At 34.1% G+C, this 25,000-nt stretch overlaps 1 protein-coding gene and 1 pseudogene across 1 annotated transcript in view; both read right to left on the bottom strand.

Moving 5' to 3' along the window:
* The window catches only part of LOC145283626 (sodium- and chloride-dependent GABA transporter 1-like), a 279,964-nt gene that overhangs the window by 217,318 nt on the left and 37,646 nt on the right, over positions 1 to 25,000 (bottom strand). The window lies entirely within an intron of this gene.
* LOC145284361 (5S ribosomal RNA) lies at positions 14,368 to 14,484 on the bottom strand (annotated as a pseudogene).

The following is a 25,000-nucleotide window of genomic DNA, read 5'->3' as shown; positions in this document are numbered from 1 at the left end:
CTCTCTCTCTCTCTCTCTCTCTCTCTCTCTCTCTCTTTCCTCTCCTTTTTCTATTATAATCGAAAAAAAAGAAAGCGTGTTTTACTTTTAATCAGGACATATATAATAATAATATGATATATAATAATAACAAAAAAAATTCCTTTCATGATTGCAACATAAGTATCTGTCTGTCTATCTGTCTGTGTACATTTCCTGACACAATAACTCTGTCAATTTTCAGTCTACAGACTCGAAATTTGATATACAGGGTACTGAAATTTGGAAAAATATTTGTAATCCGTTTTCGGCCAGAAATTTTGGCTGTTAAGGGGTCAAAGTTCAACGGTTTAACCTTTGAGAGCTCTACCAAACTCCTCCGTCAATTTTGGGTCTAAACACTTGAACTTTTAGATATAGGTTCCTTGGACATGGGTTTAACTTAATAACGTGATTTGAGCCCAAAACAATAAATGTTAAGGGATCATAATAGGAGTCAAAGTTAAAAAAAATTACTTAGACAATTTCTGGTCTAAACATTTGAAATTTTACATAAAGGGTATTCAGAAATAGGACAAGGTTTTTAATCGGTTTGTGTCGAAAATTTGAGCTACCAATATATAAATGCAGGTATTATGTTTGCATGTCTGCCTAAAACTTTCGACAGAGGCGACGGGATTTTTACTAGATCAGTATCGTTTTGAAGTTCGACATTTCAGATTACAAATACCGAAAAATTGGCTAAAAACATTAATTTCTTCACTCTCAACTGGGCACTTTTCTACAGGGAGGGGTCGCTTTTTTCACCGATATTTTCGAAAGCCATCCCCTCTTTTCGATTGCCTAGCCTTAATTTAAACCTACGTCACTTCCGGTTTGGCGGTGGTCGTAACAGCAAAGATGTCACGTTTTTCCCCCCGTTCTTTTCCTCTTTCGCAATACGGGTTCGAGCCTGCCTTCCTATTACCACTTTTTTTTTTTTTTTTTGCTCAACACACACCTCCAAACACCCGGGCAACGCTGGGCCCCCATGCTAGTATATATATATGCATGCGCGCGCGCGTGCGTGCGTGCGTGCGTGCGTGCGTGTGTGTGTGTGTGCGTGTGTGCGTGTGTGTGTGTGTGTGTGTGTGTGTGTGTGTGTGTGTGTGTGTGTGTGTGTGTGTGTGTGTGCCTGCGTGTATCTACATTCATACATATCATTAAATGAGGAACTATTTCGAGTAAAAATGTTATTTATTATTGTGGAAGTAATTGGTAAAAACACGTTTGAAATGTGTAAATATGCTACAATAATTGAATCAAATGTTTACAAGTATCAAGTCTAACAGACCAGAAGTGCTGCCTTAAGTAAAAACGGAACGGAGTTACTGAAACGAAACAAGTACTTTCAGTATACAAAAAAGCAATTCCCAGAATAGTATCTAACAATGGCTATTTTATGATTATTTATAAATTTATTTATAGCTTACATGACACCAGAAGTGTTAAAAATGCAAATTGTTTTTTTTAAAGAAATTATTCCTAAAAAAAATCTTCTAAATTAACAGATATACATTAATATAAAAATAAAATATTATATAATTATTTTATATACATACTTTAATTATTTTATTGTTTTTATTGAGATAATACAAGTTGTGAAAAAATGAAATTGTGTAAATAAATAATTTTAATAATAAAGCACAAGATGTTGGTTCGCTTCAGTACTCATGGTTTCCGATCCTGATTTTCATATGCGAAATGTCGATATTTTATGTTTTTGACGATAAACTGATTTAAACGTTTTTTTTTCTTCTCCTTATTAATATATAATTAGACACTGATTTTAATTCCAAAACCTTTCTCATTTAATAAAATTTTTAAATAAACTTAAGAGGAACTCATTTTTGCTGTCTTTACAACCTTTTTCTATCGCATTATATTGTCTTACGCATAAGACTGATATCGATATGATTGGTGGATTAGAAGCGAACATTTTGTTTAAGAGTACGTGAGGCAGTCCAATATCCTGCGCGGGAAAATTCCATTTAAATCATAGATGAGACACTAACAGATACTATCATATTGGGTCAGAATAGACCCAGGAGAAATGGTAATTGGGGGATATCTGTACACTTCTCGAATGCTCTTAGATTTGGGACTCGCCACTAAAATGCACTTTAAGATTATACTAAGAACCGGAAGGAATAAGACATTTTAAAACGATGTAAATGTGTTTATCTGACCTTCAGGTTAGGATGAAAGTGTAGTATCCCGTCCCTCCTAGGTTAAACACCGAGGCATCCTTCTAAACTGAGGTCATTTTTCAGTGCATAACCCCCTCCCTCATGAAAAAAACAAAAATACCAATCAAAAGAAAAATCTCTATGGTGTACGTAGCCATGACATAAAGAAAATATCATAAAACAAAAAGCACGTAACTTAATCAAATAGTTTTATTTGAAAATAAACAAGAAAATGCTATGGCTAAACGACGATCTCTCGATGTCATTTTGTAAGATAATGGATATAATTACAAATAGTTCAGACTTTTGTGAGATTTTAGAAACACGCGGAGGTTGTGATTGAAAAACTCAAATTCTTAAAAAATAATTTTCTTTATAAAAATAAAACTACTTCATTAAGTTACGTGGTATTTGGTGTACAATATTTGCTTTCCGTCAAAAGTATGTACACTATCACCGGCAATTAACAGAAGCATAATCTTCAGATAGCTAATCCCAAGATCAAAGCAAGATAGTCATAACATCTAACTTAATTGAGTATTTATTTTAATGTGATTGGCATAACTATTCACTTGATTGATTATTTATTTTAAACCTAAACACTTCCATCGCTCGAACTAATTAATCCTCATAACAACCAAATTAATCCAACCACAATTTAAAGAAAAAAAGCAACACCACTTATGAAAGAGGAAGTTTTAAGGGAATATCAAATTCACAAGCATTCCCGAGTTGCATGTATATCCCAATTCGGGGGGGGGGGTGACGATGTTAGGGTTTTGCAGTTCGTACAAGATTGTGTCGACGTCCTCTTACATACAGCGCCTGGTATTCCCAAATGGTCATCCATCTGGTACTAACCAGGATCAACGTTGCGTAACTTCGGTGATCTAACACGAATCAGTGTGTCAACGTGATTATGCCATATACTACCATTTCAAACTTATAATAATCAAGAGGAGAACATTGTGCAGAATTAATTTCGTTATCATATACACTTCAATGACTGGATGCATTATTTATCAGGTTGAATAATTGTTGCTTTAAACATCATGTAACGTTACACACATATTTACACATGGAACCCACACGTTGGATACAGTCAAAGGCGACCAAGACAAAGAATAACTCGAACTCATTTTTTCATAACAACGACATTTATTTTCTCATTCTCCCGCCACGTGTGACTTCTTATTACGACCGTGACGTCACCCACATCTCTAACGTGCTCTCTTTCCTTTTCATAGTCTTTTTCTTTTTCCTTGTCGTGACGTTATTTAACACACGGCTCAGTATTTGCATCCGCCATACGCGTATCCGCTCTCTGTTACAATCCTTTAAAGTAATAACCACACTCAGCGTTGTTTAATCGGTGTGCCAATGAATAGTATTATTACACTAATTGAACTTCCTGGTTGTCGAATTACTTAGACCATTTAGATTGTTCGAGAGCAATAAGAAATTTTTAAGTGACCGTTTATGTCTGGGAGTTTAATTTTACAAGTTTAGCGAGTTTCCAGTTAGACCGCTTCAGAGACAATATAAGCAGCCGCTGAGTACTTACAAAACCCTGTTCGGGTTAGAGTCTGAGAATAAAAGCATTTAGCTACGGAGATGCTTAGTATATTAGCTAACACATATGCCTGCACATCACGACATTCGGATTAGATTTAAAAAAAAAAAAAAAACAATAAAAGTTATAACGAAGAAGTACTTTTTTATATTGTCACGCATTTGATTATTAAATGATTTTTTAAGCCAAAATTATGTGCGTTTTTTTATCTTTAAAATTTGAATTTATTTGCTTCAAAGATATTAACAAACAGAATTCGACCTAATAGGCTATTGTGATGTAACATTTTAAAATCATTTTTTTTTTCGTTATTTTACGCATAAGAAACATATAACGCTTTTGAAAGGAAACAAACTCAGGCCGCAAATTGATCGGTTTAAAACATGTAGAAGGCAATGTTTTTTCATCCGAAACTCCATGGAAGGTTTGGCCTTAAATATTTTAGGGCCACAACCCAGCTAACAGGACTCTGGTGAAAATCTATGAGGTGTCAGTATGAGGATCCGTTGCCTGATGGTCTCTGCTTCTGCTTGTGGCAAGCAAGAACCTGCCAGGTACGGAACCGCAAATAAATAGAGTGAAAGTGGCAACGTTGATCCTCCGTTATTCTATTGTAAATTCTGAATCAAACCTCTTCCAACTTCACATGCAAACGCCGAGCATGCTGTTCTCGGTGTCGGGGGTAAAATTCGCAATCCTTTAGGTTAACGAATGACTCCAGTCAACGTGGAGGACTCTGTGCATAGTATACAACCTTGAGATACGAAATTATTGATGCGGAAGTCCAATTCGATTGACAGCAACAACAACGATAGCATAAGCAACGAGAAACAGAAAAAGAAGAAAATAACTAAAGAAAAATGAAAAAGAAATTATGCAACCAACGATACTGTAATATATTGGCATGGACTTTGGGTCCATCAAGAAATATAGTTTAGAAACTAGCTGTCGAGGAGGTCAGAGATCAATGAACAGAAAAATAATGGAAGTGTGAGCTATGTGACGTCATCGGCGAAGTTGGGAGTTTATTAATCATATCCTGTGGAATCTAACCGATGTTTTTTTTAATGTTACATCTCAAATTCTCTATCTGTCTATCTATCTCCTTCTGTCTTTCTGTCTGTCTGTCTGTCTGTCTGTATATATGTCTGTCTGTCTGTCTGGAATACTACTGACACATTAAAGTATGTGTTTCAAAGAGCATTCATTCGTGCTTTGACAGAGTACTTGTCCGACTTCAAAATCTTATTTGGATGATTCCTTTTCTTTCTTATCCTTTCTCATAGACGAAGCGTTGTTAGCTTCTTTCTGCTGTCGTTGTTGCTGCCATGGAAGATGCTGCAGGCAGGAATTTCAATGAACAGAGCTCTTTAGTAAGGGCTTCCCACCCGTGGAACATTACCATTGAGCTGTTTTCTTCTGATTGCAACTTGCTCATCTTCAAATCCAATGTTAACAAATTCCAAAAGTGATCAAACGTAGTTCATCCAATTGATCAATCATAGTCTCGGTTGCAGTCTTCCTCGTCTTTCGGCTGATATTTTCCCCGTCTCTTTAACCCCTATCCTTGAATGACCATTAACCTTGATATGTAGCGAAGAATACTGCTACAGATCTGAAGATGAATCACTCAAAGCACTCTTCTCTGCTTTGATAAACTACAAAAGCGACTTTGAAATCCAATGGACAGTGCCCCTTTCTCCTCCTCACTATTCTTTCTTACAAAAGAACTGTGTTGCTAGTCTTTTTCTACTCTATCGATATTTTTATGGCAGGTGCTCGACAAAGCTTCAATCTATAGCTCCCTGTAAAGGATTCACAACAAAGCCTCGTCAACTACAACCATAGTCAATAGTTCTCTCTCTCCTTCTCTTTCTCTCTCTCTCTCTCTCTCTCTCTCTCTCTCTCTCTATCTGCCTACCTTAAACTAAACAAAACTGTCATGATCAAAGCTTCTTTCTCTAGAACTGCCCGTCAGTGAAACACAGTACCGCAGAACTGATTCCCAGCTAACATGGTCGTTTTTAAGTCCAATGTAAATAAATTTTTATTGAGCCGCTCGCTTATATAAATAAATTCTGCCCAATCATCACCACCATAACTAATCATCACCACCATAACTAATCATCACCACCATTACTAATCATCACCATCATTATCAATCGTCATCATTTACTAATCACCACCATCATTACCAATCATCACTATCATTACTAATCATCACCATCATTACCAATCATCACCATCATTACTAATCATCACCATCATTACTAATCATCACCACCATTACTAATCATCACCATCATTATCAATCGTCATCATTTACTAATCACCACCATCATTACCAATCATCACTATCATTACCAATCACCATCATTATTAATAATCACCATGGTTACCAATCACCACCATTATTAATCATGACGGTGTTGTCTCAGAGTCCACCTAACACTCATTAACCCTTATCCTCGATTGGTTTTGTACCTTGATAATTGATGAATCCTTAATATAAAAAAAATATTACAAAAAATGAATTTCATCATTTCATCTTTTAGCCAAAGCGTCCGTCTACAGTAGAGACCGCTGTAAAGATCAAATGAAAAGAAGACGAAAACAGAAGAAAGGCGAATAATAATCGCGGAAAGCCGCCTGCTTGGTAACTGGAGGAGCAGCTGCTCCTGATAGTAACAAGGAAGCGAGTGTGTAAATTACAAACGCTAAATATGTTATAGTTGATTGAACTTAGGTAATTTAGGCGGATGTCGCAAATCTGTAGGAAATATGCTAATACTATTGGAAAAGGTATGAATCTAAATATCAATCTTCCAGCCACGAATTATATGGTAGGATAAACTAGACTCTCAAGCCTTCGTAGTGCAACTAATTTAGATGAAAGAAAAACAAAAAAAATAAAAACTATAACATTTACCTTCTTATACGGGTAGTGTTTTGAAACGTCCTGGAATTCTTCTTGCAACTATACCTCGGCAATGCTGGCACTGAAAAGGTTCACAGCTCTTGCTACGCTATAGACTCTCCACACAAGCACCCTTACAGGGAGTATCCATTGTCTCTCGGGGAGCCCCTTTTTATATATGAAATACAATATCGGTTCAACTTGATTGGAACCAGAGAATGAATCAGTAAATCTTTTTCCTTAACATTTTTTCTAGCGACGTTCCCACATGGAAGCATGTCGTAAAATACATCAGAAATTTTTCGATATTGATATTAAATTAATGAGAAAAGTTGCATGTTTTAACGAATAGGCCCAGATTATTTTGGTCAGTTCTAATATGTTTGCATATGAAAGATTATAAAGTAATGTTAATCCGTAACACAAGACAATTTATTATATACGAAAAGAATTATTAAAAATAAATTTGAAATCGAAATAAAAAAAGTTGACAATATTTTTAACATGCTTTAAATTTTCTCTTGGAAAAATACTTCCTGTAATTATTCCGAAAATAAGCAAATAAAATTGTTCATGAAATAGAATTTTAATCAAAATTATATTTTCACCCTCAAAAAATATTTTTCGTGTAATTTATCATTATTCTCATGGCGGGTGCTTGTCTGGGCTCCAATCTGTGGTCCCCCCCTTTGTCAAACTTTTACAAAAAAAAACAAAAAAAAAGTCGTCTAGCTACAACGACAATCAACAGTTTCCCCAATCTCTATCCGTGCCGAAATCTAAACGCAAATTCCATGAACAAAGCGTCTTTCCTAGAACTGCTCTCATGTATAACTCTGTTCTGCAAGCCTGCTTTTCAACTGACTACACTGTGGTCGTCTTTAAGTCCAATGTAAATAAGTTCTTGTTGAGTCGATTCCCTAAATAATCCATTTCCACCACTAACTATTAGTGGTTACTCCAGTGGCATTTTGACCTTAATAAGTGGTGAAACCTATGTAAAAAAATATTTTCCCATATAGAAAAATGCCGTTATTTCAACAACGGATTATTGTATAAATATGAAAAATACGTTTTACTTTGATTTGTTTTATACGGCATATCATCGTCTGTTAGATCATGTAATGCTTAAACACATATTACGTTAGTTACTTTTTAAACCAACACATTTCACGTGAAAACGTTATTATATAGTTACGTGTCATGGCGGAATTAGTATAAATTCCAAAAAATAAAAAAAAATAAAAATCCAGTAGATTATGTGCTAGAACCATTTTAAATAAATAAATAAAAAAGCAGCCACAATTACGATCCCAAATATCATCTTCAAAGATGGCGTACTCTTGGTTTAAGTAAATTTAAATTAAAGGCTATCTCCCTTGTTTGTGCTGCTGAATTGCTCACACAAAATTTCCCCTCTATAATAAACAATAAAACTCGATAATTTGATAAATTCTATTTTTAAGTTATACTGATTTCGTCGTGACACGTAAGTACGTAATAATGTTGTCACGTAAATGCGCTGGTTTAACGCAAACAATATTTATAACTAAGGATTAATTACAATCTGTTACACCGATTTATGGATAGCGAGAGGAGTGTGGGTGCATACTTTCTCTAACGCAATTTAACGTAAAAGAGCACAATATTATTGACCTGATATTAAACTTGGCATAGATGATTCCACAGTCGGTCGTTTTATCCATTAAACCGTTTACACACTCCTGATTAAGTATTCTATCAAATATGTTTCAGAAGATGAAAAAATGTTTCCAAATTTTATAAAACTGCTGAGGTTGCTATTTAAAAAAATCTTTTTTATTGCATTTTCGCGCGTCGCCTTTCATAAAACTGCGAATAACAAGGCGAGAGAGGGAAGCTGATACTGTCCTACATGTTAAGAATGCGAAGACGGTTGTTGGTGGCCATGGAAATAAATGTATTGATCCAGCCAGCTTCTTCCGCTGACTGGATGCTCTGTGAGAAAGATCGGTGTGGGATAGGATGGGGACCACTGCAACAACAACCGAGCAAGTCACGATAGCAGCATTTACAACCGTAGAATTAGAAACAGGTGGGGACGAGTGTAATAACGCATAATACATAGTGTTGGGACGATTTTAATATTTTTCCTTCGATTCCGATACAATTCCCGGTTCCGATTCTTTTAACATCTCTAAATATTTAGTTATAGAGTTGCTGTTTTTTTTTTTGGTTTTTTTTTTGGTTTGTTTTGTTTTTGCTGCTTCTGCCTGTTTTTTTTTTTTTTATTATTTTGTTTATTTATTTTTTGATTACCCCATGAAATGTGTGTATATATTTTCGCAAAAAGTAAAAATACACTTGTGCGTGTAGGGTGAATCTATAAATTATAGTTTACTGGTAATTTATGATAATAAATATCTAAAATTCTATCATTAGTACTAGCAATGGAAAATTTAATTTTAAAAAAAATTAATTAAATTAAAACATCGTTTTTGGCATCGGAAAATAAATTTTGCTAATTACGATGCCTATTAAAGCTCCCCAAAAATCCTATTTGTCCGATTCTTGATTCCGATTAATCGTCCAAACTAATTATAACAATATGTCGTATGTTATTATCCCTACACACAAAGAATAGTGCCAGCGCCAGGAGCTCAAACCAGTTCGGGTATTTAGATTTCGGATCAAAGTATAATACCCGTTCAATCACGGTAGGCTACCCTGGTTGACTTCATACAAGTCAAGGTAATCCTAAGCTCATTCTAGTAACCTATGAACTTTAATGACTACAACCCTCTACTTCTGAATAAGGTTCGATTCAGTTAAAATTATCCTCCCGCGCATTATCTTCTTTTTTTGCAAAAGAGAGTTGGTTTATTGTCGATCACTTGACGCTCTTTATTTCTTTTCAAGGGTGTCTCCACTGGGATGTTTGACATCTCCCCACCCCCAGACACATAAGTTAAATTAAGCTCATGTCAAATACTTCTGCAGTGGGTAGCAGTTATATGCACGTCATCCTCAGGAATATTATATTTCGCCTGAGGTTCCTTATTTGTTAGTATCGATGTAACTATGCAGATAGTATTGCTCCTGTCTACTGTGTCTCTATTTTAGTACGAAGCTCTCACCTGTAAAGGACGCTCTGTAAAAAGAACAATGTATTTTTTTAATTAGTAAAAATTAAAACTATTATTCAAATTCAATTTTAAGAAAATATACATTTATCCAATAAAATTAATATTTCATAAGGAATACAATTTTTCAAAGTTAATATTATAACAATTTCAAAAGAACAGGTGTTTAACAAAATTAAAAATTGTAAAAAATAAATTTAAAAAAAGAGGTGTCTGTTTTTAACATATAATCATTCACTGACACGTGTTTTGTCGTCCAAGACTCATCAGAGTGTCTTCTTTCCAAGGGGGCCCGAGTTCGGATTTCGCAAGATTCATCCACGCTGATGATTCGTAGACGACGAAACACATGACATTGTATAATTATATTTTAAAAATAATATATATGCTGCTACTCATTTGGGGATACCAGATTGGTAAAAGAAAATTATTCTCAACTCGCATTTAGGTAAAAATGCACTTTCGTATGAATAATTGAATTCATTCAAAAAGTATCGCAAAAAACAAAAACAAATAAATAACATCTACGTAAATCGCAATATATCCAAGCAGTCGTGCGAGATGGCCCAATGGTAGAAGTTTAGCCTTCTTTCCATGGGATTCTGATTTCGAGTCTCGCTGAATTCAGCCATTCTGATGATTCGTAGACGACGAAAAACGTGTCAGTGGATAATTATATTTTAAAAACGATATATATATATATATATATATATATATATATATATATATATATATATATATATATATATATATATATATATATATATATATATATACCCCTCCCTATTTGGGAGTACCAAATTAGTAAAAGGGAAAATTATTCCCAACTCGCATTTAGGTAAAAATGCACTTTCGTATAAATAATTGAATTAATTAAAAACGTATCGCAAAAACAAAAACAAATAAATTACACACACACACACACACACACACACACATATATATATATATATATATATATATATATATATATATATATATATATATATATAAGTACTAATAGTAGTAAAATGAGACTTCAATGTTTAAAAGTCAAAATTAACATCTATTGAGCTTATATATCTTCTTCTTCTTCTTCTTCTTCTTCTTCCTCTTCTTTCTTCCTTCCGTCGTCCTGCATCATATCGTAGGGTCCGCAGATGTCATTTTGTCCCTACGTACGCTTCAGTCGTGCGTCTAATCACGGTGCACACTGACGATTTTAAAGTACTGCTGAAGCGTATCGTTTTCGCCGTCATCTTGGCTGCCGGCCAATAACTGGCAGCTTGTATGCCACCTTGGCAAGGCTGTCGTTGGCTCATAAGACATGATTGGACCATCTCAGTCGAGATTTACGGAGCTTGTTGGCGATTTATGCCACTACATATTGCCAACGATTGCTGTCATTTGTGATGTGGTCGACTGGAAGATTTGCCTAATACTCAACAAAGCAACTTCATTTCCATGAAACTGAGATTTTTCAGCTCCTTTGTGGCTAGTCAGCATTCAGTACAATAAATAAACAAATTGTGCTTGTATATGCATATGCGTATGTGTGTGCGTGTGTATGTGTTTGCCTGTGTTTTGTGTGTGTACGATAGTTTACGGAAACTAACGAACCATTATGAGTTTCGGAATACATAATTTAGACAATACAGTAACATCATTATTATTATTATTTATTTATTATTATTTTTTTTTTTTTTTTTTTACAAGGGAGTCACCACTCGAGAATAAGGATTAATGGGGAGGGTTCGATCAAGAACTTGTTTACATTGGACTTGAAGACAGTCAAATTGTAGTCAGCTAGAAAGCAGGCAAACGGAAGAGAGTTCCACAGGCGTGCAGTTCTAAGAAAGAAGCTTTGTTCATGGGATTTATGTTTAGGTTTAGGCACAGATAAAGAGTGTGGGGAATTATTGATAGTGATTTTGGTTAGACGAGTGTTTTTCGTGAAAGTTTGGCGAGAGGTGACTATGGATTGAAGCTTAGACGAGCACTTGCCATGAAAATAACGATAAAGCAGAGACAGGCTCGCAACGTCTCTTCTGTGGGAAAGAGGTTGCAGGAAAGAGAAAAGGATATCTCCCACTAAGCAATGAAGTCTATTTTGAACTCTGTCAAGGTAGGATAAGTTGCTTCTAGTAGCTCCTGCCCAGATGTGGCAACAGTACTCCATCATTGGCCGTACCTGGCTTTTATATAGGTAGAGAATTGCATCAGGAGTGAGATATCTACTGGAGTGGTAGAAGGATCCTACCATTTTTCCAGCGGCCTTGGCAACAAATTTGATGTTATGTGTTCCATTTTAGATCAGAAGTAACAGTCAAGCCCAGACGCTTGTCAAAACATGGAGCCTCCCCAGGCGGGAACCATTCATTTCAATTGATGCTAAATGAGGATCAGAGCGATTATGATGTAAAGATAGGAGCTTGGTTTTAGATGTATTAAAAGTAGCTTTCCCCATTGTAACACGTGGATCAGAGAGAGAGAGAGAGAGAGAGAGAGAGAGAGAGAGAACTTGGTCATTTACTGTCTTTATTATTTATTTTAGTAAATGTTAAACTCTAGGTGGTTTATATGCGTTTTGTGTGTGTGCTTTCCGTTAAAATAAAAACCTAACCTAATGAACCGGAATTCTGGAATATATATTCTCGGCAACACGATGAATAACATGGAATTCATCATGACGCTAGGCTCATAATGCAATAAGGGAAGTCTTTTTCTTTTTTTTACATTGTAGCAAGGAAATGATTTTATGCGATGGCAGTCTTACCAATCAAAATCCGTGAACGGAGTTAATCAATCTTAGACTCTTTAATATCGCAAAATTGTAGCGGGTTTCCCCTATAACAGACTATTTTCACACGGTTTGAACTATCTTCCATATTTCTTATTTAATCATCATTTTATATGGGCGAATCATCACATAAACCCTAAAGTAATTTTCTATCTTTAACAAAAACTTTGCTAAAGGAAAGAAAACAAAGTCCTTCTGTAAACAACAACTGACAGATATTCTATTAGAAATTAAGACAGCGAATGGAAAGGGATGAAATAGTTATTTAGCTATGCTTAAATTTATTAAAGGGATCAAAATAAATCGATATTATGAATCGATCCTGAGACAAGTAATACTGTTATTTATTTATTTATTTATTAATATCGGTGAATCCAGTCTGCTTTCTGTAAACAAGAAATAAGCGCAAAGACGCGTTTACGCATGAGATTTAACAAAATGTACTGAACTTTTTTAGGAAAATTTGAATTCAGGCTATAGTTTCCGCCTTACACCTAATACAATTACTGAACAAATCCACTTGGCATGATTGCGCGTGTTTGAGGCGGAAAGCTATGGACACGGTAATGAGCAAATATGCGTATGAATAATGCAAGAGTCGGGTAAATAATAGAAAGGGACACGCATAGACCAATCGATAATTGCGTGGGTAAAAAAAAATTATAATAAAAGCAGCATCCTTTTAAGTAATGAAGAAAATGTTTATAAAGAAACAAGTTATTGATTTGTCTTAGTTGACACGGACTCAATGATTAAAGCAAGCACATACAAAATGTCAATGACTAATAGAGAGAATTTGAATGTCTACTAGAAACCATGTGTGAGTTTCTGAATGTTTAGATGAGGATTGGTTATTTAGGTTATCATTTTATTTGGACACGTGGTACGGCAGTTAGAGTAATTGGAAAAATCAGTTGTAAAAGTGATATTGTCCTGAAGGTTGAAAGTTCAATTCTCAGCGTGGCGACCGAAAACATGCAATTGCGAATTACTTTGAACCTCTATTCAGTCATGGCTGACGGAACGAGAGTATGCTGTTCTCGTGAAGTAAATAAATGGTTCCGTTCGAAATTCCATCAAAATTCGTGAGTTTGACAAGATACACCTGAAGACCATGTTACACCATGTAACCTTCGACCGAAACGTTGTGAAAATGACAAGATGAGAACAGTACTTTGAAAATTCCGAATACTACGAATCATCATCCTTGAGTGTCTTCGGTCGGCCAAGAGTTTGTCAGAAAATCTTGCATGATGATACTCTCTAACATAATATTAAAATAACATAGAATTCCGAAATATCATCCTCTTTATGATGGCTACATACTAGCTTATACAAGGAATAGTGGCTTTCTTCATTCTTGATAGATTATGGATACCCACTGTAAGGAGTGCCTGCGCATGAAATTTGTGTGGAAAGAGTTGCGCAGTCTCCAACCACGCCTCTCCTGAGTCGGTATTTATTTGCTCCCCCACCGAGAAAATTAGGCACAAGGCCGATTTTTAATGTGAGGAGTGAAGAGGAAATGGGGACCAACTCCCCGGGGAGTAGGGGAGCTGAATGGTGACAATTGATATGAAGGGTTGCCCCTACATTGACCAAGGTCTTATATGTGGGGTTTCCCCCACATATGGTCTTTGCTTGAACTTTGGTGTCCAGCCCCGCAGGGGGGGGGGGGCGGGCGGGAGTCTCCTGAGTCAATATTTTTACATACCAATGGCAATTTGAGGTACAAGACGACTGGAAACTGTGTCGAGATGAGCGGAAAGCACATACAGCGCCTAAAATTCCCAAACGGTCACCCATCTGGTACTAGCTAGGCTCAACGTTGCTTAACTTCGGTGATCTGGCGAGAACCGGTGTGTCAACGTGATTATGGCGTATATAAGGAATTGTACACTTTCGTCATATGATGTTGTCTCAGATATAACAGCACTAAGCTGGATATTCCACCAGATTTGGTCAATTCTTGTCTTTGAATCCGGCAAGAAAAAGATACCACAAGAAAGCTATAATATAGCATAGTTAACTGAACAATTATCGAGAGAAGAATTAATGTTTCAGTATTCACGACATTTATATAAAGATAATAACAAACTACGCAAATTACCTTCGTTTCTATCCTAGCATACGTTTACGGGGCTAAGAAAGACGTAAATCTAATTTTAAATTCGTTGTTCACAATAGATTTTTTTTTCTATGCAGTATTCGCCTCACATGCGTGACTAAAGTTTCGATTCCCAAGTTCGGATAGGTTCCAATGATAATCATAAATGAGCACAAAACTTAAGTCTACGGATTCCTGTTTGTGGTTTTCATAGTTTTTGTGAGCTGCGCGTTGTTTGATTGTGGAAATAATTATATATATATATATATATATATATATATATATATATATATATATATGCTATCGTAACACTTATTGTGTTGATTTCCATCAATACTTTGTTTGATTTTCGAGTTTTGAGCGGTTATCGAGACTCCCAAACGACCGTCTCTTGTCGGCCATCATGCCATCGTTCTAATTAAAGGTCGGCACTACTTGCAGTTTAAAATCTCTTTAAACTAAATTTAAAAAGAAAGAAATATATCAATGTAGGTCGTCTAGAAAGTTATCTTGCTTTTGGTAACATTTATTTATTATGTTTTTGTTTCTTGTACACTTTTTCGGGTTATAAATACACGCTTTCGATCATACGCCTTGATCGATCAAGCAGCCCGTTCTCGGAATGTGGGCAGGTTATCCATTTTTCTACGATGACAAATATGCCACCAGGGTCGAACTTCATATACGGCCGCTTCACTGGGGCAAAAAGAATACCGTTTTTTTTTTTTTTTTTCCTTTTTTACTATTTTCATTTCTTTTTTGACGCTTAATGTATCATCGTTTATTGTTATGTGGCAAGTACGATGCTTGATGAGGAAGAATTCCTTACGTTGCGACGTCTAATTTCAAAGACCCTATTTGAACTCTAGCTACAAATGACAGGAGTTCCTCCTTCAACACAAAACCGTAGTTGGGTTGGGGTGTGTGGAATAACTTATCCAGTGAAACTGGGACGTCTACTTGACGCATAAAATACCTTCCATAATAAGTCGCGAATATATTTCATAAACTATTTATCTTTTAACTGTGAGGCGCCACTGGACACTTCAGCTGGAAGGATAGACTGACAGCGTTGATAATGTATTGCCAAGATAAATTGATGGAGAGGAAACTTTTTCGAATTGTGATATGACACTCAGTGAGGTGTTCTTGTGCCAAACTTATTTTCTAGCACACGAGCATGAGATGTAAAATAACTACACACCAGTTACCTTTAAGCTATAGATAGTAGTATTGGGAGGATTAATTGGAATCGGAATCGGGAATCGGAAGTTTGGAACATTTCGGGGTATCGGAATCAGAAAAATTTGTGCCTATTTTCCGATGACAAGACGATTCTTTTCATTGTTTTTATTATTATTATTATTATTATTATTATTATTATTATTATTATTATTATTATTATTATTATTATTTGATTTTGTTTAAAACAAAACCTTCCATTGCTTGTAATAATGATGAAATAATAAATATTTATTGAATTTAAACTAACTAAACTAAAATCTATAGATAATTCCCCACAAGTGTATTTTTACATTTGGGAAAATATCTGCACATTTAACATGTGATTTTACGGTAATCGGGGGAAAAAATGACAACTTGTTATGTAAATATATAGAGATTTATAAAGAATCGGATTCGTTAATCGGGAATTTAGTACGGAATCGGTAATTGTATTAAAATCGAGAAAAATATTGAAATCGTCCTTTCACTAATAACTAATGGCAGGAATTGACAGAATTTATTGCTCTTTGAACAAGTTTCTTTAATCATTGTTTTGCACACCAAACAAGGCATACTGCTACTTGGAACATAAGACGTTACTATTTGGGATCATGTCTAATAGGGAACTGTGGGGAGTTGAGCAGCGAGATGTCTGTTCACATCATATTACATTTAAACCTCTGCAGGTTAGTACACTCAGGGAAGCAAGAAATACGGATGGAATTACAAAGTCTAGCAGTCCGAGGGAAGAAACTTGTGGGAGTAGAAGAGTTTCTGGCATTTAGCGTCTTCAACAGTGAAGGGGTGTAATTTGGTTGCTTGTCGGGTTAAGGTGGTAGTGTGTATGTCGAAGTGCTATGAGTTCATCAGAGCACATTCCATAAAAGTACATGCAAAACATGTGCAGGAATGCAACATTGATTATGAATGCATCCTGCCAAGTGCGCTGTTTATACGGGTAACCACTTTTATTTAGATCATAGCTTTTGGATAAATTATGAATAGAGAATTAAAAGTGAAAGTGAAAATAATAGGCGAACGGTATTTCATTTCCAAACAATTGACGATGATTAATATTGTTTGCCGAATTTGTTTTTGCGTCCATTCTTAATCTTTGCAGCACAATCTAATAAAACATTGGCAGTAGAATTTCAAAGTTATTAAACAGATTGGAGGTCAGCTTAATAATAACATCGGGTCAAGTCATCGTTCGCGAAATTAATTCGTAATGCCAAACTGCATGATGGATAACGGTGCCTAGTAATATTGTCCGGCGTTACGTGTCAGTGAGTCACGTGATTGATTCAGCAATCGTCACACACTTCCGATGAGTCGAAACGCCGCCATTATTCAGTCCGACCGGAAATTTATACCGAGGGCATTTCTTTCATTATTTGCAGCATTCGGAATTAGATGAAGACATCTAGAGCGCAACATTTTTACAAAACACGTATACATGCACACGATAAATGATATCTTTAAGTAGATCAATCCATTTTTCCGGCTAAAAATCTTTCTGCTCAATCTTTTTGGCGGTTTTATTTGTACTTTATTTTCTGAGTGTGAGATTCATTTTGGGGCCCTGTCGATGACTGTTAACGTTGTAACGCTAGTTCACCTGCGTCAGTCGCTCATAATGTTTATACAGATACATACATACATATATGTGTTAAATAAATATATATATCATATTTGTTTATATATTAGAGTAATATTAGTGGCCTGGAAAGGACACAGGGGAAACAACCGAAGCAGCAAAACTGAAACTGCCCTCCAGGACGTATACAAATGTAGGCAATTTTGGGCATATTTTATTGGTTTAAAAATATAGATTCTTCTTAACCAATTGTCATAAACTTTTAACCATAGAATAGTATTATAATCTTCAAAAAGCCTGCAAATTTTCATGTGGTTTCGTCTCATAGAACCAAATATATAAGCATTTCAATATTCAATTTGGCTACGAGTATATATATATATATATATATATATATATATATATATATATATATATATATATATATATATATATATATCTTTCTCCCAAACCTCTGGCCTTGATGGAGGGAAGATTAAAACTTGCTGCTATAATTTCAAATGATCTGAAATAGCAGCAAGAGGAAACTTGGTTTCAAATATTTCTCATGTTATATCTCCCCTCCTTTGTAAATAGGTTATGATTATATTATGAATATCTCCAATATCAAATAATCCTTATACACTGTGAAATTGACTTTATGTATGAAAACCAAAATTTTAACTGTAGAATAGTATTATAATCTTCAAAAAGCCTGCAAATTTTCATGTAGTTTCGTCCCATAGAATCAAATATATGAGTATTTCAATATCCAATTTGGTTACGAGTATATAATCGCCATATATATTTTATAAATTACTATATATATATATATATATATATATATATATATATATATATATATATATAGATAGATAGATAGATAGATAGATATAATAAAGCTTAATATTTATATGTGTGTGTGTTTGTGTGTGTGTGTGTGTGTGTACACGAATAGGCTCCTGTATGGTTTACTATTGCACAAAACTGACCACATACAATGTTAGAAGTATCAAAGAGCAAAAATGGGTATGTTTGTTACATTTTGACCAGGAGTGGTTCATTAAAAATGTGGGGTCTGCGCACACGTATAGTCCTCAAAGAATGAAAATAAAGAACTAAAACAAAACCTTTTACAAAGGTTTTTGATATAGATGCGCATAAGAATATTTGACAGGTATGTTTCCGCATGAACAGGGATGGTATAATAAAATTTGTGGGGTCTGCGTTCGTGCCTGGCATCCTTAGAATTAAAATATGCCACAAACTTTAACAAAGGTTTCCGATATCTATCTGCGTAAGCATACTTTTATAATGATATTTCAGTTTGAAAAAATATGGAATAATAAAATTATGGGGTCTGCGTTTGCGCCTGATCTCCATAGACTTGAAATAAGTCCCAAAGTTTAACAAGTTTTCTTTAATATAGAACCACAGCAGATTATTGTGATAAACGTGTTTAAGTTTGAACAGGTGTGGTATAAATTATGGGGTCTATATATATATATATATATATATATATATATATATATATATATATATATATATACAGAGAGAGAAAGAGATTAATAGATAGATAGATAGATAGATAGATAGATAGATAGATATACCACATTCCAAATCTCAGCGACCATTGATCAATATTTAACAAATGAAGGTTCGTTGGAAAGCCAATGACCTGAATTGTGTATTGGGCTATGTGATATTTGCACTTACGTTCGCACATTAAGGGGATCATCCATAATCCAGCGCCTATTTTTGGCACTTTTTACATCCATAAAATGTTTTAATCATAGTAATTTGTATTCCCAGTTTTGCATATGAATTACAAAATATCTTATATTTTTCCAAAACCTCTGGCCTTGATGAAGAGGGAAAACTAAAACTTGTTGCTATGGTTTCAAATAATCTGAAATAACAGCAAGGGAAGTCCTGATTCCAAATATTTCTCATATGTAATATTTCCTCTTTTTGGTTTTCATACATAAAGTAAATTTGATAGTGCGTAAGGATTATTTGGTACCGAAACTATTCATAATCGTATCCTAAGAGAGGAGATAAAACATATGAGAAATATTGGAAATCAAGTCTCCCCTTGCTGTTATTTCAAACCATTTGAAACTATAGCAGCAAATTTTAGTATTCCCTCCCTCAAGGCTAGAGGTTTTGGGAGAAATATGTATGTGTGTGTGTGTGTGTGTGTGTGTGTGTGTGTGTGTGTGTGTGTGTGTGTGTGTGTGTGTGTATAGTAAGTCATGAAAATATATATATGGCAATTTCATAACTTACTACCTAGCTTTAATCATGTATTAATCACTGTTAATGCAAACACTGTACATTAGTACATATTTCCTGAGGATTTTTAATGGGGATACATTAAGTAATTATAAACACGCACATATTATATATATATATATATATATATATATATATATATATATATATATATATATATATATATATATATATATATATATATATATATATATATATTCACTGTTAAAAATGTATTCATGGGATGAAAATTCAGAAAATTTCCCCTGGGTTTATAAAATAGTACTCAATAGTAAATAGAAATACCTATATTAATATTAATTTATACAGATACATACAAGCTTCGTTACACTGGCATTACAATGTTAAGATCTATAATTATAAAAACTAACATCTTATCAGACGAAAAGCCTGTTTTTTTTTTGTTTTTTGTTTTTTTTTATGTCCTTATTAAATACAATATACCCATATTCAAGATGAACACCTAAATGGAAAGACAGACTTTTCGCCTCATAAGATCTTAATTATTAATAACTACAGATAACTATGAAATATTGTCATTCCAATGAAGTGAAACTTGTGCATGTCTGTATCCATAGACGTGTTTCTCCGTATCTACGACTCATCAACGGGGCTCGCTATAGTAGGCTTCGAATCCCTAACCGTGGATTCACATTGGTCTTTATTATAGAGTACAGGGAGTTTCACTCCTTGAAACACTACGATCATACTAGTAAAAATTAAACAGAAAAAGTGCATCATAACAATAACAACAACAACAACAACAATAGCAATGACAATAAAACGAAAACAATTAGTAATAACGAATTCGAAGGTTTCATTTTATACACGAAAAAAAACGCGGACAAGTATTTAACATTTCTTTCTTTATTTCCATCTTAATTCGCATCCATTTTTCTAATCCTTTTTTTTTTTTTAAACTTGCGTCTCTTCATTTTTTATTCCTATGCTATTTTATACCAACGACTTGCCTGTTATGAAAGGTCATCAGATTCTCTTTCTTCGTTTAAATCCCCAGATTTGCATTCTTCTCAATTCTTCGATTGTTCAGCGTGAAATAGGGGCTTATCAGAGACAATATTCTTGAAAAAATCTCATTAAAGGAAACACACCTTACATGTAATTTTAAACGTTTATTCTGATTAGTTTTGAAACAAAATAATTAAAGAACAGCCAAACAAAAGAAGTGTTTAAATTGAAACAAAAGTTAAAAATAAAAAAAGATTAACTAGATACGATATTAGAACCAAGAAAGGAGAACAAATGAAGTATCGGGGCTTGAAATACAGACAACGCGTATGATTTAGGAAGACATTGAAACGGCGACAAGTCATTAATTGGAAGGTCTTAACTTGATCCGTGAAAAATTATCGCCGTGAAAACAAATTAAACTGAAACCATCATCGTGACATTGGTATTAACTAACTGTTTTTCATTTGTTTAAATTATCCAAAGAATATCTGGTGTCTTGTGTATCAAATATCGAGATGTTTCATTAAATAACGCGATTAATAATTTGGTGTGATTATAAACGATTCTGATCAATAACGATAATCGATATTAGTCATCTCTTGAGAATAAAAAGGATCAGTCATTGTGCAATGTAAAGAAATATCAATATAGAACATTTTGTATCAAGAGTCGCTTTTTAAACTCCTTCATTCACAGCTCGAAACACTATCTTCCCCAAAATATGAAAGGATTAAAAATGATGAAAAAACAAATTTTGTTTACTTAAGGGGATGGCCCAGCAGGTATTTATTGACATTTGATTTAAAAACAACCCTGTCGTAGTAGCAGTGTCAGAAATTTCGTGAAAATAGTGAATAATTCCACCCCATCTTTCCAAGCTTATAACTCCTCGAAAAATGTAATTCAAGCCCTAATTTTTTTTTTCAATTAAAGGAGTAAGGACCAAGGTTTTATTTAAAAAAAAAAAAAAAAAAAAACAATGTGTTTTTTTTTTAAAAAGGTTTTAAACTTCGGACTTTACAGGTAAATTTCTAAAAAAGCGATTTTTTTTTTTGTTTTAAATTTGAATATATTATTTATTGACCTTTTCTCTTCAATTTGTGATATATAAAACTATTAACCATAAATTAATTATTTACTTTTTAATAGACATTTCAAAATGAGAGGCGTAAATTATTCGACCCCCTATCTTTCTAAGCTTATAACTCCTCGAAAAATGTAATTCAAGCCCTAATTTTTTTTTCAATTAAAGGAGCAAGGACCAAGGTTTCATTAAAAAAAAAAAAGACAAAAAGAAACAATGTGTTCTTATAAAATAAGGTTTTAAACTTCGGACTTTACAGGTAAATTTCTAAAAAAGCGATTTTTTTTTTTTGTTTTAAATTTGAATATATTATTTATTGACCTTTTCTCTTCAATTTGTGATATATAAAACTATTAACCATAAATTAATTATTTACTTTTTAAGAGAAAGTTGAAAATGGGTGACACTTGGGGGGGGGGCGTGAATTTAAAAAAAAAACGTTTGTCTAAAATATTATATTCGGTTTATTGGAAAGAACATAAAATTTCACATTGACCCTGAAAATATCGTAAAAATAGAATCAATAGAAAAATTTTGATAGATTTTTAAAATTTAAAAATTTAAAAATATTGAGTTTAAAAATTGAAAAATATTGAGTTCGGAAAATTCATTACTGTTTTAAAAAAAAAAAATATTTTTATTACTTTTAAAACAACTGTAATAGTTTATTTTGGAAGTATAATCCATAAAGAAAATAAATAACCCACTTTTAACAGAGAAATTACGAGATTTTTATATTGTATTCGCAGTTTCGTGTTAGGGGTGTCAAAAATTCCTACAAAAATTCTGATACTGCTACTGTCGTAGTTCCCATTGAATCAGTCTTGCTGCAGAGTGTTCCAAAGACAGGAAATTAACCGGAGCGTCCCTGTTTTTAAATGGGTTCAGTAAATGGAACAGTGTCACTCCCATATTTGGGAGAGGGGGAGAGAGACAGAGACAGAGACAGAGACAGAGATCGAGGCAGCAACAGAGACAGAGAGAGAGAGAGAAAGAGAGAGAGAGAGGGAGAGAGAGAGAGAGAGAGAGAGAGTTCAAATGCACACAAGACACCATTCTCGAACATCTTCGGTCTCTCTGTATTTTAATTTTTTGGAACCCAGTCAACGACGGGTACATCTGCTAATATATATTGATTTACAGATTGAAATTTGGTATATAGGCTACTCAGACATGTGGAAAACTTTTTTATCGGTTTTCATCTAGAAAACACTTGTTAAAGATCTTTGCAAGCTGGTGTAATAGTTATCGTACTTGACTTATTGTAACAAGGTCTTGGTTTCGATCTCAGCTCGAGCATTTTCTTCCTTTTTTTTTTTTTTTTTTGCTTACAAGAATTGGACCGTTAAAAAAATACTCGCATGAACATGTTTCATTTTCTTTCTGTAGTTGTATTTTTGGGTCGCCCACGCTCTTCAACCTTCAGGAGAATATCACTTTTACAACTGATTTTTCCAAGTACTCTAACCACTGCGCCACGGGTCCTTGCGGACTTCTGTGAAATAAATAAAGGGTTCCGTTAGAAATTCCGTCTAACTTCCTAAGTTTGACAGAAACATTCCCGAGTTCGACACGATATACCTGAAGAAGGTCGGGGGTTACATCAACCGAAACGTTGTGAAAATCACACTTCAGATGAGAACAATAGTCCGATGAATACAAATAATACGTATGTTTAACCTGTCCACCAAGTTTCAACTGTGTATGTATAACAGTGTTTTTTTATCGTGCATTAAATGATATGGAGATAATAAATTGGTAATTGTCTGATAAGTATAAGGTGTCATTCTGAATAGACTTCACACTCAACGGTTCTTAGCTCAAAGATAATATTTGTCTAAACCAGCCATGAGACAATTCCAATACATATTTTCCATACAATTGCCGATTCTGTTCTGTTTTTGATTCCGATACAATGACCGATTCTGATATTTTTTAAAATCATTAAATAGTTAGCTATAGAGTTTGTTTTTTGTTGTTGTTTATGTTTTTTGTTTGTTTTTGTTTTGTTTGTTTTTTGTTTTTTGTTTTGTTTTGTTTGTTTTGTTTGTTTGTTTTTTTTTGCTATTGTTGTTGTTATTGTTTTTACTTTTTCGATTACCGTAAAGCAAATGTACTATATGCATATATTTTCGCAAATATAAAAACACACTTGTGGTGAGGGTGTAATCTATAGATGTAATCTTACTAGTAAAATAGTTTAAACCCAATAAATATTGGTAATGATAAATTGAGTTTAAAGCAAACAAACAAAGGAAAGAATATGTTTTGACATCGGAAAATACACATAATATTTTACTATTCCGATACCGATTCCGATACCCCAACAAGTTCCGATTTTACTGATTCCGATTAATTTTTCGAGCATTACTCGAACCATCTTAATCATATTTCGTAACATAAGAGAGAATCATATAGGGACAAAGATAAAAATAGGGATATCGAGTGGAGATTAGGGACACAGAAAGGATATAAAGAAAGAAGCAGAAAGAGATAGTAATATATATCAGGATATAAGGACGGCAAGAGAGGGAACAGGGAATGAGAGAGGGAGTAAAAGAGAGATAAATTTTGTCCGTGTGTGTATGTGTGATAGGGATAGGAAGAGAGAGAGAGAGAGAGAGAGAGAGAGAGAGAGCAATAGAAACAGAGATGAAGAAAGAGAATAAGCTATACGCATAAATTTGAGATATGAGTAGAGAGATACAAAAGGAGATGATAATAGAGAGATAGAAAGAGGTAGAAAAACAGAATGAATCAATCAGAAAGAGAAGGGAATATATAGCAGAACTGCCCGCCTGCATAACTCTGTTTGCTGGCCTGCTTTACAATATGGTTACCCTCAAGTTCAATGTAAACAAGTTTTTGCTTAGCCGTCACCCTCAATGATTAAATTATACTAAATTCCCACGACTAACAATTACTACACTATTGTCCTAATGACTACCTTACATCCATTGACCCTTATCCTCGAGTGGCCTTTGGGCCTTGATAATGGAGTGACCGCCTTGTAAAATAAAATTACACTTGTGATCTTCATCAATGCTCAGGCAACGCCGAATGTGCATGCTAGTTGGAAATGCACGAACAGAAACGTTCCGGATATTTAGTTTCACGGGCTTTCGTTAGTATCTTTGAATTGCT

Source organism: Euprymna scolopes, chromosome 8, assembly GCF_053919585.1.
Source record: "Euprymna scolopes isolate OS-2025 chromosome 8, ASM5391958v1, whole genome shotgun sequence".
Taxonomy (NCBI): Eukaryota; Metazoa; Mollusca; class Cephalopoda; order Sepiida; family Sepiolidae; genus Euprymna; species Euprymna scolopes.
Note: the sequence above shows the minus strand (reverse complement) of the source record. Positions and strands in the feature narration are given on the sequence as shown.